At 41.2% G+C, this 17,619-nt stretch overlaps 1 long non-coding RNA gene across 1 annotated transcript; it reads right to left on the bottom strand.

Moving 5' to 3' along the window:
• Positions 1-12,789: 12,789 nt before the first annotated feature.
• On the bottom strand, positions 12,790-16,690 carry LOC119739610. Its single transcript, XR_005272603.1, has 4 exons — positions 16,586-16,690; positions 15,623-15,702; positions 14,547-14,746; positions 12,790-13,471 (listed from the first exon to the last, which is right to left on the bottom strand). It is a non-coding gene; the product is annotated as an uncharacterized LOC119739610 (long non-coding RNA).
• Positions 16,691-17,619: the final 929 nt, after the last annotated feature.

Raw genomic sequence — 17,619 nt, 5'->3', positions numbered from 1 at the left:
CTTTGTTTAAGTACGGTAATTGTTGATTTATGCTGTCATTTGCTTTTCTTTCCTCTTTTCGTAGCTGTTTTCTATGTAAAAATGACAGAAAACAGTAGGAAATTAGACAATTGTCTGCTATTAACCCTGGAGTCATAAGTAAAACAATAGAAGATTTAAAGGGATCAAAATCTGTGCGTTTTGAATGCAGGTGGGCAATCTAATTGTGTAAAGATTTCAAGCTTTGACTGATGAAGCCCAAACGTGCTTACCACAAACCGCCAATGCGCCCATATCTACACATTGTTGGCGATCTGTACCTGAGGTTTTTTTTTTAATTAAAAGTGCCATTGTTCAGGGGACTCCTACCGGTATCTCCCCTGCCACTGAGTCGGTATCCGTGGGGCATCCATAGTCTTTTCCTCCTCAATTCCAAATAGCTGCCGCAGAGGATAATAAACGCTACAGAGACGGGTTTAATGGAATCCACCGCGCACCCGGGAGCGAAATGCTATGTCTCATCGCCGTCCACAAGAGAGTGAGAGAAAAAAAAACCCATCCGCAGTTATTGAATATTAATATTTCATGCCGAGATGAAAACAGGATTTTCACGGATGGGTGTAACATGCAAATAAGGGAAGTGAGATTTCCGGTCGGTGATGGCGCGTGTTAAAGGTGTTGGTCGGCCGCTGTGAAGTTGCCAAATCGTCTGAATCAGAGGTGCCAGAGAACTGAGATGGATGAATCGAAGAAAATAAATAGTCACAGATCTTAGATAAACCGATTACGGTGATTCACTCCTAGTCAGTGTGTAATTCTTTTGCTTTTTTAGGGGAGCTAGCCCTTGAGTCACTCGGGACTCAGGCTGACTCAGATTCTAAGAATATAACAGCACAAGTTGGAGTATTGGAGTTGCTCCAAACTACAGGGTGGTCAAAAAGAAGGAAACCCACTTTTGACAGGAATTTTGACCTACTTACTTGACCTATTTGAAATAGTTTTTTTGTAATGTAGAGAAGTGAAGCTCTAGCTTCAACCATACGTGGTGGAAAATTCTTTAAAAATCGCAAGAATAGTGTTACTATGCTAATTTGAATACAAGTCACCAAAATCACTGTTGTCTACGTGTATGTCTAGTGTAGCGTGTTTTTGTCTTCAAATCAAGCTCCGGAGCCCAGTCAAGCGGATGGAATAAAGCCGTCCGTGGACAAATAGGTTTGGCACATGACATTTTTCAATTACCAAATCTCAGAGACAATATGCATTCTCAATGATTGTGTTCGTCACCTATGTTTAATGATCAATATTTTAATACCATTAAATTGAATTTTGAAATATATGCTCAACAAGTAGGTGAAATTGCTGTCAAAAGTGGGTTTCCTTCTTTTTACACCACCCTGTATATCACATTTGAGTCATGAACCGGCCAACAATACCCACTTTAATTTCGGTATTCACGGATCGAGCCTTTCGCCTTTGGCTTTGCTGTATCAACATTTGCCGAAAATGAAAGAACTGACATTGCAAGCCAGCAATCGATTATACAACGTTTTTTTTCACGAATCATACAGAAATAAAAACCAACATAGTTTTAACAGACAGGTGTCGACTTTTTTCAAATGAAGGAGACGACGGTGCCGATATGCCAGTCACATCTCTCCAAAGAGCTATGTTCATTTCTGCAGTCTTGAAAACGCCATTTGTGACAGTGGTTCGTCAAAAACGGTTTGACCTTAAAACCTAATTTAGTACGAAATAGGGCCATCGAATGGAGACAATGATCTAGGCATGAACAGCAAATTGTTGAAGACAGGAAACAACTCCGCGTTACCATTTGAAAGACAGTGGAAAGGATGAAGAATAACTTTAAAAAGATCATTTCCACAGGAAATGTGGAATTGTTTTGCGAGTCCCGAAACCAACATAGCATGCAGGATGCTACATTGTCAGGACGCTATACATTGCCAGGATGCTGCATTGCCAGGGTGTGATATCTAAGTAATTTCAAGTGGATTTATCGAAGACAGCTACAGCAATCGGGGCTTTGCAATTCACTCAGTCTCTTCCTGTCGCACTGTGGGCTTTTTTGGAATTATCTCGTTAGAAATCAATGTAAACCTGACTGCACCACAAAATAGCCTCGTGTGCCAGTGACAAAAAGTTGAAGGCCCAGAGTTTGCCTCGATGGGGACTCTAAGGCCCTGACTGATCCAGTTGAAATGAGTTGGGCGTGGATGGTGCAGAACCCATGAAGTTGAGGGATTTAGTCTGGAAATTGATTGCGAACTATACATGTACAGTATTGTGCAGCTGTGCCCCCACACACAATCAAATTTGAAAAAAAAGGAAGAGACCTCAGGTGTTACAGATTGCGCGCAATCATCCGGGCTAAGAATCGGAGCAATTCCAGCAAGGAAAGGTATATCCGTTTTGTGATAAACCTCACTAACACAGCCCAGGGAAAGGTTGGTAGATCTAGCAAACCATGCAAGGTTGATTTATAGTGTCCCTCCATGAACTGTGGCCATGCTGACGGCATCTCACGGTCTTGCACGCCCGATACTCGCCCGATACTCTTTCATGCACGCTCCCCTCGATCGCCCGATGCGATAAACAGCTAGCTGAACAGAACGCCAAATGGTCCACACGCAAATATATATATAAGCCTTTACAAAAAACCGTCCGTTGTGGGTCACCATACCCCGCAGGCTGTTTTTACAAAGCTGACTTTTATTCCAAATAAATTAAATCTGTGTTTCCTTTGGAGATGTAATAAAAACGGGTCGAGCGCGCGGCACAGTTAAAGTAGGGGAAAAGTGGGCCAAGACACGTACACAATTTTTTTTTCTCTTTCATAACGGTTCAGCCCATCGGTGGATTTTAATTTCCTCTAGAGACTTTGATAAATCCGTTTTACTGAAATAGGGCATATGGAAATGACTGATCACACATTAAGTTTATTTCGTGAATATAAAAACCGTGGCAACATTGTCCACTTAGCCCAATCCTATAAGCGTTATTTGCAATTTAAAGGGAAAAAAAATGCAATGAGAGAAATATAGATTCTACTCTTACAGTACTGTTGTGCATTACAAAGGGTACTAAAAGATCCCACTGATAGGCATGAAAACCATCAACCTTCATTTGTTTGCATTAATTTAAGCGTACATAGTTTTCGATGACACTGTACGAAGTGCATGCACAAGTCCAGTCACAAGCAAAAGAGGATGAACAATAACAACGGAGCACCTCTGTCAAAGGTTACACACCTATGTTCCGACACACCTATGTTCCGACACCCTATGTTCCGACTGCACATACATGCATTCCTATCCCTAACCCTAACCCTAACCGGGAGTAACACAATCTTATGTGCGGGTTGTTGGAACATAGGGATGTCGGAACACACACTGTAAAAACGTTGGGGAAAATGGGTTGATATGTAGACCAACGTTGGTCAACATATCAACAGGTTAAACTCTTGGGCAAATTCTTCCCTATAGTTGGACAATTTTTACCCAAATGAGGTAATTTCAAACCAACGTTGGGTAAAATTATATAGCTCAACAGTGTTTTACCCATTATTTGTTACAGTGCATTATGACTTCAATTGGGACTGAGTGACTTGTAAGGACTTCTGAAGACTTGCGGGGACTTTGTGAATGACTCGACTACATCACTGACTGTATGTACGTCTCGCAGGTTCTACATGCCAACCGTCTATACACTTGACCCGCACAACAGTCACAGGCCACGGAATCTGACAGGACTCCTGTGAGTCAGTGCGTGTAATGTGGAGTGCCATCTCGACAACTCTCCTCTCACTATATACGCCTACTGCAGCACTACAGACAGCACACGTCCAGTGACGAGGCCGGAGACAACAACAAACTCATCCAGTTTTCTGGACGGCTATACGTCCCCTCCAGCAACGCCCACTGTTTTCTCTCCGCACGCCGCACAGGCCTGTTGTTGAGGGCTCTCTTCGTACTATGGGTCAGCTATACTCCTCATCCGCCAAATTGTCCAACAGAGATGGAGTGGATCTAGTTGCGAACGCATTTAATCACGAAGACCGTGTTGCACATAATAGGTTTACCAAACAAACTGGGTCTCTTGCCAATTACAGACCATGAAATAATGGATTCGAGGCAAAACAGTTCTTCAGGCCTACCAAATGTGGATAGATACTGTCAATAATGAACACTGCAACACGTACGCGCGGGCCACTCAAACTGTATCTTTTTACACGTGGATCGGTCGGCTCAAGTGGCGTCCACGCGTTGGGACATTATTGCTGAAGTGTTGATTACCCCTGTTGCTATGGTTTCATAAAAAGAAAATAAATCCAAAGGCTATGTCCCCTACGTGTTCTCCATGTCCAACTGTAGCTCGGACGTCATAAATGATACACTTGATCCTAGTTTATTCACGTTTAATTCAAGATGAATTGCTCCGCGCATTTACAATTCAAATACATAATTCTGCCCGTCAGAATACTGTGACGTATATTACTGCAGTGGTCGGCCCTACTGTACTAGTCAGAGGGAGAGATCCGTCCACCAGTTAAGGAGGATGAGAGGCTCACTGAACACGGCAATCATTGGACGGGACACTTCTCCTTCATTTGCTCTCCATTCAGGGGCGGATCCAGGAATGTTAGCAAGGGGGGGGGGGTTCATCAGCACATCAATGCTGAAATGTAGACAGTTTTTTTTTTCTGTCTGGACACTTGACTCCGCAAAATCAATATGTGAGTGTGTGTGGGGGGATACCATACTTTCAATGGGGCTCTGTTCAAATCCGACAATTATTAACACTATATTACAGGATAGTATACAAATACCACCGTAACCCAGCAGACTCTGTCCGTATGGCACAGCCTCCGCACAGGCGTATATTAATACCAGTGGGTTTCAGAGCAGGGGGAGGGGGGGGATTTAGCATTACTTTTTATGAATTTCTATGACAAAAAACAACAAATGTTTGACAGATCTGTGTGTGGGGGTGAGGGGGGGGGGGGTGACCATTAGTGGATGATTTACTACGGTGATATCCAGTATAAGGGGAAGCTTACAATCACAAGTAAACAAAAACAAATAAACCTACAAGGAAACAGACACATCTTATCATGGGAAATTAATTAATGGCAATTATCAATAATATTGATAATTGTTAAAGGATGAATTTATTTTCTTTTAACTTGTCTACACAGCAACATTTTCAAGTTGTGTAACATGGATCTGGTGACCTTCCTAAGATGGCACCATAAGTTGCCTATATTGCAGTTCAGGTTTATGCAACCTGCTCCAAGGCTGCAGTCTCATTGTAACTTTGTTCTACTCCTTTTATGTAACCCATGCACACACAGCATTTTTATTTATTAAAACTCTTTGTTTTAGAATTTATGTAACAATCATGTAAACTTTGACATAACACAAAATAGTATAAGTGACAGCAAACTAAGGACTGATTTGAGACCCTTGGCCGGAAGGACTGTAGTCTATGTAATAGATGGCTCCGTGGATAACGGGTGATACTCAGACTAGAAGGACTGACGCAAGATAGAAGAATCTTCAATTCCTGCTTGCAAGATTGCCAGACAGTATCTACCGATGGACCTAGACATGGAGTTCGACCATCGAACTCGAAACTATTATGAGTTATCACACGTTTGAGGTATCACAATGATACAGCAGAAAGCAAGACTGTCAGTACGAATTTATGATAAACATATCAATTAACTCTATACTTAAGTCTTACCCTGACGTCTTAAAGTTGGGCCAAATATATCAGAAACATCAAGTTAAGGTGCGGTTATCCCACAGGTAGCCAAAATACAGCAAACAAGCCTTGCCTCCGAGCTGCAAGAGTCAAGCGTGGGAACTGTCCCTGAAAACGCGCAAGACTATGCGAGTGCAATGTATACAAATGTATACAATGTATACAATGTTAAGTCACTTCCGGCCGACGTGATCGTGCTCGAGAAAAGGCTTTGTAATTCAGCACGTGTGGGTCAAATATGTCACATACAAATAAAGTTCAAATGTTTAACTGGGAAATCTCCAGATCCCCACATTACGATGGACTGATACATGTATATGAAACATATATACAACACCCCCTAAAAACATTAAATTGTAAAAAAAAGATAAATGAAGTTTGACAACAGATGAGCATAGGGAAAGTTTTTTTTTCTGTCTACGCTACTAAGACGTTGGTTGTGAAAAAAAGTTTATGGATTTTTTTTTTCTGCTCGATAAACGGTATAATTACCACTTCGTTTAATCCACGGAACACGTTATCAACATTGGTGAAGTGAATTTTCAACTGATATAACAACAATTGGACAAGAAGTTGGGCAGGATTGCCTTTTCGAAGTTTAGGGTTTGGGTGAAATCAGGTCATCACAACCAGAGCTTCCACACCAATATTTATTCCATATTTTTTTTCTGTTATATAAGCGCATTTAACAAGAACTAAACGGATAACAATCACGTGCATATGGTAAATCTTGAGACCATTCTCACCACATCGCACCTTGTGCAGCCTGCATGTTTTCATGTGTCCATTAGTTTCGTTTTTCCCTCTCACGGCATGGATGGAATAATTTATCAATCGAGTATCTTTAACAATCAGAAATGATTGTGCAGAATCATCACGTTCGGCTGAGTACGTCAATAAATAAAGGTAGAAGACTGTAAGAACAAGCGTCAACTATACCCTACAATTTCATGTACATTTCAATTGCACAATAAAATCCAGCGACAATGAACTACTCACCTTTCAATGAACTGACATTACTTCGCGGAACAAGTTGCTCAAGAATGATTAATCACACTTTTAAAATGACATGTTACTCAAACGAAGTGTAACGCGGAAGATTAATGACCAAAACAGTCGGAATCTTGACAATGACTCTGACAAATGACGCTCACACTAATTGAGGTGGCAATTTTTCGGTGACCCGTCTAAAATGACAGCCGAACATGTTAACGTATTATTTGAGTTCCATCCAATGAAGGCAATTAATTTCGTACTTTTACTTAAAAGCGATTTTAGCTAACGCGGCCATTAAGTAGTAGTAATCAGCAGGGGTAAAGCAGAAACGATAACATTCAGATTTACCAAACTAAGGAGCCATCCGCATAAAAGGTGATAGATGGGTTGGGTCAGGAGAATGTACAGTTATAAAGAAAAAAACAAGTGATGCCACAGGAAAATTAGATTAGCTATTAGTTTGCAAATGAGTTTGTTTCTCTATCAACCTCATCAAACCAAATACACTTATTGTCTGCACGAACCTGAGGGGTTTACACAATTAAAAGAACTCGTGGATCAAAGCTACGCGTCCGCAAACAATCGCGTAACGCTCGCATTGCAAAAGGGTTGGAAAAAATTCGAAGTCGACATTTTCGCAGGGCCGCCGATGCAATCGAGACCCGCGATCAAATTCCCGACCCCCCAAAAAAGTCACATAGCAACGGGACACCCACGAAGTCTCGGGGCGTTAATCCCGCTAAACGAATGGATCGAGACTGTGTCTCCCAACCAGTCGGGCTCGGAGCCGCCTGGATCACATTACGCCGAACAATGGTCACACGATGCGGGTCTCAAAACACACGCCAGCAACTCCAGAAATTGAATTAGCATTGATTAGTCGACAGTGATCAGCGTTTGCGCAACGGCATCATTTCGACTCGGGCGGTAGGATCACCCCCAAGGTGTCACACGTGGGACACCGTACGATGATAAAAACAAGAAACCAGTGTCACCTAAAGGCAAACCAATTTAGTTGCAGTTATGTACAGTTGCATGCAAGGTTTCCTCTGCAAAGCAGAAGAGTTGATCAGGTGGCGGCTCTTTATGGACCAAATTGCAGGCTCCTGATGCGATGTCACGAACCATGGACAGGTATTAATTCATTCTGAACCAAAAACGGATATTTAAAGTATTGGGTTTCTTACGGACTGCCAAATGCACATCTAAGAATAGAACTTCTGCCAGTTCTTGTAAAAAAAAAAATCGATTTTAAAAATCACCCAAGGAGCTACAAAAAGTGTGATTTGAAAATGATACGAGCGGGAGATGGTCAGTCTTATGAAACTCTAATATTTCATGTGCGTTCAAAAACACGGGGAATATTTAAACCATTTTAATTCGAGGCATTTCAATTGCAGTTCGCCACCTGGGGTTGCCGCGAAGATGTCATTATTCTATTTCACGATCAACGTCCTGCGTTTTATTTGTCTGCGTTTTCTCCGGCATGCATTGGGACCTGAACAAACTAGTAATCTCATCATCATTTACAAATAGAATTCCAACTTGCATCACACACGAACAAAAAAACACAAACAAAAACAAACCCAAAAGAAATACCAAAGCTAAAAAAAAAATAAACAAACAAATAAATAAACAAACAAATAAAGAGTAATAGTTTCGCAAACGGATGTCGACTTATTTCCCATAATGCCCGGCAACAAAACGGCCCCTCGCTGATAACCTGTTGCTACCGCACTGTAATTTGAGTCGGTCCTTTTAACAACCTCGTCCCAAAGGCTTCGAATAGTATGCTATCACTAGCTGCTCTCTCGCCCGGATCATTTGCATACTTAAACTCTTGGATATGATCAGGTGCGGAATAGTAATGTGTTGTCTACGGGCGCAAATCCTCGTGACGGCGGATCGGAGTATATAATGTTTTCAAAGTAGAAGTGCAATAGTCACACCCCTTCAGCTTGTATTTTTTCATTTACAACGATAACAAGCAAAATGGAAAGGGAGAATCATTTTTAAGGCCAATTAGTCATAGTAAAAAAGAGGCCTACACATCATGATGAAAATTAAGAATCCAGGGTCGACTTTTGATAACACGGTTGGAAAAAAAGTAGACACTGAGAACGAGGCTGCTGCTTTATACGTAAAAAGTTACTCTTTATACTCAAAATAGTAAAATGTAAAGCAATGAATAACCGGCACGTACATGCGAGTCTTTTTTGTTTTAAACAATATCCGGTTGGAAAAGACATGTACATAACAGAAATAAATGACACCTTTTTAAAAAAGACACTCAACGGAATTTGGCAGATTTATGCAACTCTTGCCCTTCAACAAAATTGGAGAATTAACTTAAAGCTTCCCCAGGAAAGCTTTAAAGAAGGGCATATTCTTGCATTAATGAATTTTGAAAGATCAACAAAATATCTTACTTGGTTTGACGAAAAACAGCCAACGCATACCAATATCCAAAAAAACTGCACACTTTGTCATCTCCTCTTAAAAAAGTACGATGAATCGAAAACTTCCATTTTAGGAATCAAGTTCACTATTTACTTTTTTAATTCACATTTTTAGAAGGCCGTGAGCATGGGATAAAAAAAATTTCCAAACAGAAAACTGCAAACAAGAACGGCGCCAGACTACAATCTACGAGCGTAAATAACTGGCTCTCTGAAAATGAACTCCTTACTTCAATGTCACAAGAAAGGGCCAGGTTTGATTGAATGCCGTGTTATCCATGGGCTACCAAAAGTGAACGCATACTCTATCATTGCAGAGATTTCCCACCTGATTAAATTGGAACTATACAAATGACTCAGTTTTCCTCATTACAGAGCTGGTGTATGACAAATCTAGAAGAATCATAACCAGTGAGTGCCGAAATGAATTGGGTCCGCTCATTAAGTCCGACTCCTCATAGGTCCGACGCCTCATTAATTTCGGACTTATGAGGCGTCGGACTTATGAGGCATCGGACTTATGAGGCATGGCATTTTATTTATTGCGCCTCATAGGTCGGACGCCTCATAAGTCCGACGCCTCATAAGTCCGAAACAGCGTTAGTCCATTGTCGGACATATGAGGCATCGGACTTATGAAGCGTCGGAACTATGAGGCGGAATTTATGCCTCATAAGTCCGACGCCTCATAATTCCGAAATTTCGGACTTATGAGGCGTCGGACCTATGAGGCGTCGGACCTATGAGGCGTCGGACGTATTATACGGCCCCTAATTATGGTCGACGGCTAATCGCAATCACGGTGATTCTTTGTCTACACAATGCTTCCTAGCATTAAAAATGCACCTAGCGTTGTATTCTCTTGCATAATACTCTTGCAATCTGTCACGACTACTTTCACTATTCGAATAATGTATAGTGGCTTCATGATAATTCCAAAATACATGTACACTGGACGTTATTGATTAGAAGAGACAGACTCAAGGAAACACGTTGTCGACATGCTACGCTCCAGCACACTGTTAATCGCTTCGGCAGAGCTTCATCAAACAAGAAAAAAAAACAGAGAGAAAAAACATTGACGTTGCAATGATGTTGGCATTTCAGCAATCTCATGATTTTCATTCCGTTTCAAGAATGTTGTTTACCACGAGCAAAGATTCTGCCGCTGACATGTCATCGCCCTCGACTCAGTTTAAAGAGAACTCATGATATCAAGCGCTATAGGCCGACTCGACAAATCGATCAACTCCATCATTCCAAAAGTTGTTTCTATACATAAGGAATGGTTATCTAATATGCATAAATCCCCCGCTCGGCTTTTATAATACAAATTGCCGGTCATGCAAAGACAAGACTAAAGGCCCGACAATTTGATATTAGAGAAATTATCTCTTGCGTGCAGTGATCACAGGCAAAACACCGCCTGACACAGGTGGCTTATGGCACAGTGGCACTAATCAGCTGACCAAGGGCCGAGTTTAGCTAGGATCTGAGTATTTCCGAAGGTAAGAGAGATCTGTATACGCGTCATCACCTCCAGATTACAGCCAATTAATGGATGAACTAATTGGATTAAAACGCAAACTTCATTTGGTCTCGAGTGACCGCAATTAGACATGATGAACACTGTCGTGATAAGGCTATTTTCACGGCCGCTCGCGGAGACAAGTGAGTGGTTTTTGATGAGAAACCCAGACGATTTTCTGTGCGAGGACTGAGAGGATACTAAGCGGTAATGACAATCCATCGCACAGGGAAATTAAATCCTAATCTTCATGGATTAAGCCACATATATTACTGACCATGAAGCTAGCCGTGGACTATTGGAAAAGCTATAATTGCCTACTTAAGCATAACTGCTCTCCACCATCTACAGTTATATCTGCCTTTTTTAGAGCTCGCTAGTTAATGTTGACACAACTTCTTGTTTCATGTGGGAATTGCTTTGTCTATTTTAGAGACTGTTACACAGTGCTTCCCCAAACCAATTTACACGGAATCACAATGTGATTATGAAAGTCATGCCGCAATCCAAACACTTACTATGCTTACATATAAACCAATACTAGGTGCCAAACTTTGCAAGTACATGCCTCTCTTTAAAATCTATCTCAACCGTTCAAAATCAGATGAAATTTTTGAAATTGAAGTTAAACTGAAACAAACGGATTTTTTTTTAAAGTCTGAGCAGCCCTTTACATTTACAAAGCTGAGAATGCGGCTCCTGCACTCTCGTGTGGACTGCATTTAGGGTTGCAGCAATTCATAATGTTGTTTTTCAAAATGATGTGATGTCCCACTGTAAACCGCCCTCTTTCGAACACGGCGGTGACATGACGTGTTCCGTGGTATAGCGCCCTCTTTAGGTTTAGACACGGCGGAGAGGGGGCGGTTGGGGAATCGTATCGTTTCGACATTATGATTTTTTTGTTTAATTTATCGTTTTATTATACCAGGGCAGCCCCTGTTGTCTAAGAGCTGGCAGCCCCTGTTGTCTAAGAGCTGTTCTCCCTGGGGGCCCTGGATCAAACTCAAGATGTCCATTAATTTCTTGTCAATGACTCAGGGCTCGTAGGGCACGATGTGTGGATCTGGAGTCCGGGGCCTGCATTAAGTTGGAAATAATGCTCCACGTTTAAAAAAAAAACCTGTAAATTTCATTACAATTCCAGTTACTATTGCTTGCTAGCTAAAGAAGTAATGTATGTCTGTTGCAGAACATATTCTGACATTTTCCCACAGGTCAGTCCGATGTTTACGCTTTGTGATAGGCCTACTGCTAGATGGCAACACAATTGGAAGCAGACGTGGTCTACTGATCAAAGCAACATTATTGGACAGGGAGATCGACTAGTGAGGGCGCTATAAAGAAATCCGGCGCTCGTGCAGCTAACTAAGGCTGCATCCGAATCAGCGGTCTAGAGCTAGGTCTAGGTCTGCGCCCATTGAAAATACGCGGGAAGGAACTGACAATAGACGTAGGCCTATAGCCATAGCTCTGGAAGCCCTTTTCGGACACGGCCTAACTATAGACATGGGCGTCGCGAGGGGGGGAAGGGGGGCGCTCCCCCCCCCCCCCCCCCCGGAAAAGCAAAAAAAAAAAAAAAAAAAAAAAAGGGAAGAAAAAAAGAGAAAAAAAGAACAGAAAAAGAGGCGCGAAGTCATACTGGTGTAAATTTAATGAGTGGGGGGGGGGGGGGGGGGGGGAATGTTTCTGCCCCCGTCTTAAACTGAGAAATCGAGAATTTGTTCCGAAATACAAGAATTTTTGGGGAAAAATATGTTTTGCCCCCCTCTAGAAAAAATCCTGGCGACGCCCATGACTATAGATGGCGCCTTTGGGGTTGCGAGGCAGAGTCTTTGAGAGTTTCGATAACAAACTTTCTCAGAACAAAGAACCTATTTACGTTTAAAGGCCGATTCGTGCACATCTACACAGTTTGAAGATAAAGAATGCGTGCATTACTTTACGTTACATAGTCATCTTGTGTCCAGAAATCAGGACAATGGTTGCCTTTTTTGTGATAAGTTGAACAACCCCATCAAAATAACCCAAATGACACTCTTATCTACACACGATATCAGCTGCTAAGCTTTTAATCAGGTTGAAGTTAAATCAAGGAAACATTATAGTACTTTTAAAAACACATGTGATAAGCAATTAATCGCATAATTCTTTCATTCTTTACACAAACGCCTGTAATGTATACTATCATACAACACACTTATAGAGAGCTGAAAAGCAAACGCAGGATTTGTAATCGAATCACCTGATGTATTCCAACTTTTTAAATATCCGTATGTTGATAAATTAATCCTGTCTCTAAATTTCAATAAACCTTCAGTGTACGATTCAGGCGCGCTTGGCGTAAAAAACACTCAACTTCTTATAAGCTGATTTTTTTTTGTTTACAAGTAAGTTTTAATTTTACTTCATTTCTATTTCAATCAAATTCAATGGTTATACTTTTCGTTTACTGAGAAATGATGCCGTCAACTATGGCTAAACTTTAAAATCACGACGCATTTATTCGTGCGTGATGTTTGCAAACACGTTCATTTTGAGGGAAATAATTATGGTCAATTAAATTTTAAGTGATTGTTAACTTGTGCCCCAGTGTACAGAATATAGCTTCCAAAATAGTTTATTTAAGTAGACGACACCGATAGTTGTTCTTCTAGGGTTCTTCGGCACACGATGCTCGTTGGCGGTGGAGTACTGTTGTTGCATGGATCACTATAGGGTCGATCTGCAACAAAGAAAAACAAATCTAATACAAAAATTTGACATTTTTTAAAAAGAAATATTGAAGGGTCCCCGAATTAGAAATCATGCTTTTACGATGAATGTTGTAAAACGATTGAATGTAAATTTGAAATTGTATCCTTTTGGGGATGCTTTCAAACCTTTTTTTGGATGCAAGTACAATTGTGATAATTCAAGTTCACCTTGATAGTTTGCTACTAAAGACAAGAGCAATGGATTCTTTTATGTAAGCAGGAAGCTGTAAACTGAGTCCATGTTTATTAATGGAAAGAGTTAGCCAAACTCCAGTGTTGCGTGCTTGACATTGTCGCACCAGTTCAACCAACCAACGAATCCAAGCCTGCGTGTTTTGCAATAGGCCATATCGAGCGCTGGACAAACAGTTTAAATAACACATTTATTTAATAAGCAATTAAGCAGCTGTACTTAAATCTACAAGTTAAAGATTGCAAAATGTATTTGGAATTGAGGAAGCATGTAAACGCACGTCAACAAACTGGGCCCGCATTCGGTACATGATAAATAAGAGGGACTGGCAGACTGAACATCTTCTGACACCTGGGGCGATGTTTAGGTGAAAGTGACTGGATACAAATGGCACGAGGTGGCGCTGTTCACGGAAGCTTGTTTTGCCAATCTAAGCACGCTATCGCCCTACGTTTATGGAGTCCCCAATCAATGGCCAAAGCAGTATTGTGCCTACTTCTGTATACAAGCAACTTCCCAGTGAGGGATTTTCTGACCAGTACCTGGCACAGTGATTTCGCCATTGAAGGGGGCCTACGTAAGTATACAGTGACAGCGCGCGTGTGCTGGCAATGGTGCATACAGATGGGGGCAACTACCTGACAGGAGACTCAGAAATGTGCCCCATCTGTGTCCTCCACTCACGATCCAAAGAACGAAAAGAGCTGGATGTTTTGAATCTGTGCGTCTAAACCCAAGCAAATGAGATCCGTATGTGCCTCTTTTGTTACAAAACCGCGAAAGAGATTTTGCCGACAAACACAACACATTCGAGTGTCACTCCCCCACAACATGCCTCCAAATCGACATACCTTTTATTTATTTGTTCTCCCCCGCGCTGTCGATATAATTATGCATGTTGTTTACCCGCGGAAGACTGGGTCTTGGCATCGATTTCCCTGGTACCCGATGTCGCAGATGCAGATGGCAGTACCTCTGCTCATGCGGCAGTAGCCATGGACGCAGTGCTCAGTGCGGGAAACGTTCAGGCATGAGCAGCTATTGCATGCCCCTAAAACACGTGGGGGAGAAAACAAATGTCATTGGGGAAAGTGCACAACAGTCTATTCATACCTCTCCCTTTCCCACTCTGTGTAAGACTATAATTATGTGGGCCTACTCAGCTCAGCGGCGTAGCCAAGGCTCTCATCCGGGGGGGGGGGGGGGGGGGGGGGGGCGTGGGGGGGGGGGGCGAGTGGGGGCTGGATGTTATAGTGGAGGGGCGCCCAATTTCATCCATGCTAAAAGGTATAGACAGGTGTTTTTCACCAGACACCCGGTCTCCGTAAAATCAAAAGTGGGGGGATGTCAGACTATAGGTGGCGCTATTCGCTTTCCACGGGACGTTAAAATAAGCAGCCAATCGCGAGGGGCAAACGGTTTTCGTAAAAATTAACAACAAACTTGGAAAAAACGCATTTCATTTTAAACCCGCTAATCATGGTGTGCCATTCTCCAGATTCCAAATTTCCAATGGGGGAAAACTGGGGGGGGGGACGATTGTTTTGGGTTTTTTTATGGGGGCATGTCCCCACGGCTCCACCGTAGCTTCGGCGTTTTAAATTATACCACTCTCCAAAAAAAATGTACAATCGCATATCTTGGTATTTGTTAGAAATGTTTTCATGTAAAAAACATTTATATGTAGTCTACCAATATCTTTCAGGTATCTACAGGCATATGATAGTAAAGACCTTACACGGGACACATCAAAATAATTTTATAAAAATGCAAAGTATCTCGGTGACATGACTGCTTATAAATAATATTTCCAAAAACTAAAATTAGTCAGATTCCAAAAGTTGGTTTGTCACCCGTAACACAACTTAACAGTTCGTATCATATACTGTATACGAAAACCTAAAAAACCCAGTGATTTAAAACCTACCAGCGTCAGCACTGCCCACATGCACGGCAATAACAGTTGTCAAGAGCAAAAGTACTGTCACGGCCTTCATGTTGGTCTCTCTGCATGGTACAAACAGAAATTTCAAGGAAAATAATTATTGTTCCTTCGAAATTGGTTAAAGTAGTATGAATTAGCTTGTCATCGTCTACTTTACCATTTAAAGTTAGTAATTTTTTGATATGAAAGGCTCATCCTCGGGAAAAAAGTCAGGAAATTTAAAATAAGAATTGGAAACATTACTTTATGCGCGTTCTCTGTAATCCCACATGTTAACCTTTTTGCAAACACATTTCCTCAAAGCACTTACGATGTAAAAAAAAAAATACAATGATGTATATGTAATATGCAATATTTTCAGAATATGATGTATATATACACTTATTAACTAAAACGACGACCGGTTGTGCTTACTTTTGTGGCATTAGGGCGACCACCGTCTTTACGACGACCTTTTGCCGGTCGTCATAACGCAAAAGTACTAGATAGCCAAAGGATTGGTTTTTCGCAAATTGGCTCAATTCCAAACATAAAAATACCAAAATGTGTTCGGGTCGGATGAGGTAAAATTGGGTTAGGTCTATGGAGCGGTCGCCCTATATATCTATATAAATAAATAACTACAGAAGAAAATCACGATGGAAACATGTTATATATTCGTACCAAAAGTTTTAGAAGGTTCTGAATAATATTGTACAGAAACAAGTTGGAAAACAAACGTACTGCTTAAAACTCTTCGAAATCGTTTCCTTATATGAAGAGCAGAATCCAGATTGGTGTTTCAGCCAAAGGTTCAATATTTTAGTATTTACTGTTAGGCCTGAAATGCTCTTGATTTACGTTTTAAAATTTGAAGAATGCCTTTTGAAGAATATCAAGCTAGCATGTTCATCTGTCTATTCGACCGCATTAACAATGCTAAAATAGAGCCAAAGTTTTACTTACATTTGGATTTACTCTCTGAACCCGAACCTTCTCCTTTATCCTGAACACTGCAGCTCAACAGCTCAGCCACGATCCCGGTACTGGTTTATAATGATTTTTGGACGCATTGATTTCAGATAAGACTGCCATACTTGATATCTTGTCTTTTGGCAAATAACGATTGCGAATAATTATGTCATCAGAATAAAGCTCAGTGAAAAAACAAGATGATACTATTGTTCTATTGAATAAGACCAGGCAACCTAGTTAGGCTGGCTCAAGAGCAAACAGATAATTTTGTAATCAACCGGTTCAAATGGCTATTCACTGGACGTCTTTCAAGCAGGTGGCTTGTTTGAGCCCCTTCGTATGCCTTACGGAGTAATGCTGTTTCAAAACTAGTGGCCAAGATGTGACTTTTAAAGCAAGTCTAATTCAGAAGTGACAGTTAGTGAGTCAGTCAGTCAGCGAGATAGGACTGTAGGCTGACCCCCACTGTGGCCAAACTATAAGATGGAACAAGAGACCACATGGAACAATTACAAAGACAATGTCTTTTCCCCCGTTTCTTCTTGAACATGGTCCTTTTTTCCTAATCACAGAGGAAAACTTTGTGGACGTTCACTCTTATCTCATATCTTATTAAAGAACAGGTGAATGCTGGTAACCGAAAGGAAAATCTTATGTTTCAAAATAAGCTTTATGACACATTTTGGTACAACCACTTATTATCGACTTCTCTGAGACACATCTCCACAAGACACTTCTCCACAAAAGTGGGGGAAAACCACTCGTCTGCTCAGACGGAGTTTGATAACAATGTTACAATTAAACGTGAGAATCAGACTGATATTTTTCAGTCAACATTGTGACAGTCAGGTACTGCATGAGGCTCATTGGTTTCTAGAAGTTTGGTAATGAATGCGATTGAAGGTTTTGCACAGTGAAGTGAACACTCTTAAAATCCCGGGTCAGATTTGATCTAATGCTTTTCAGGTTCGAAATAACACTTGTTCTGGTCAAAATGACACTTGTCTTGGTCATTTTCCGGGTCG

The sequence above is a fragment of the Patiria miniata genome, unplaced genomic scaffold (genome assembly GCF_015706575.1).
Source record: "Patiria miniata isolate m_02_andy unplaced genomic scaffold, ASM1570657v1 HiC_scaffold_4, whole genome shotgun sequence".
Taxonomy (NCBI): Eukaryota; Metazoa; Echinodermata; class Asteroidea; order Valvatida; family Asterinidae; genus Patiria; species Patiria miniata.
This window is presented reverse-complemented; position numbering and strand designations above follow the sequence as displayed.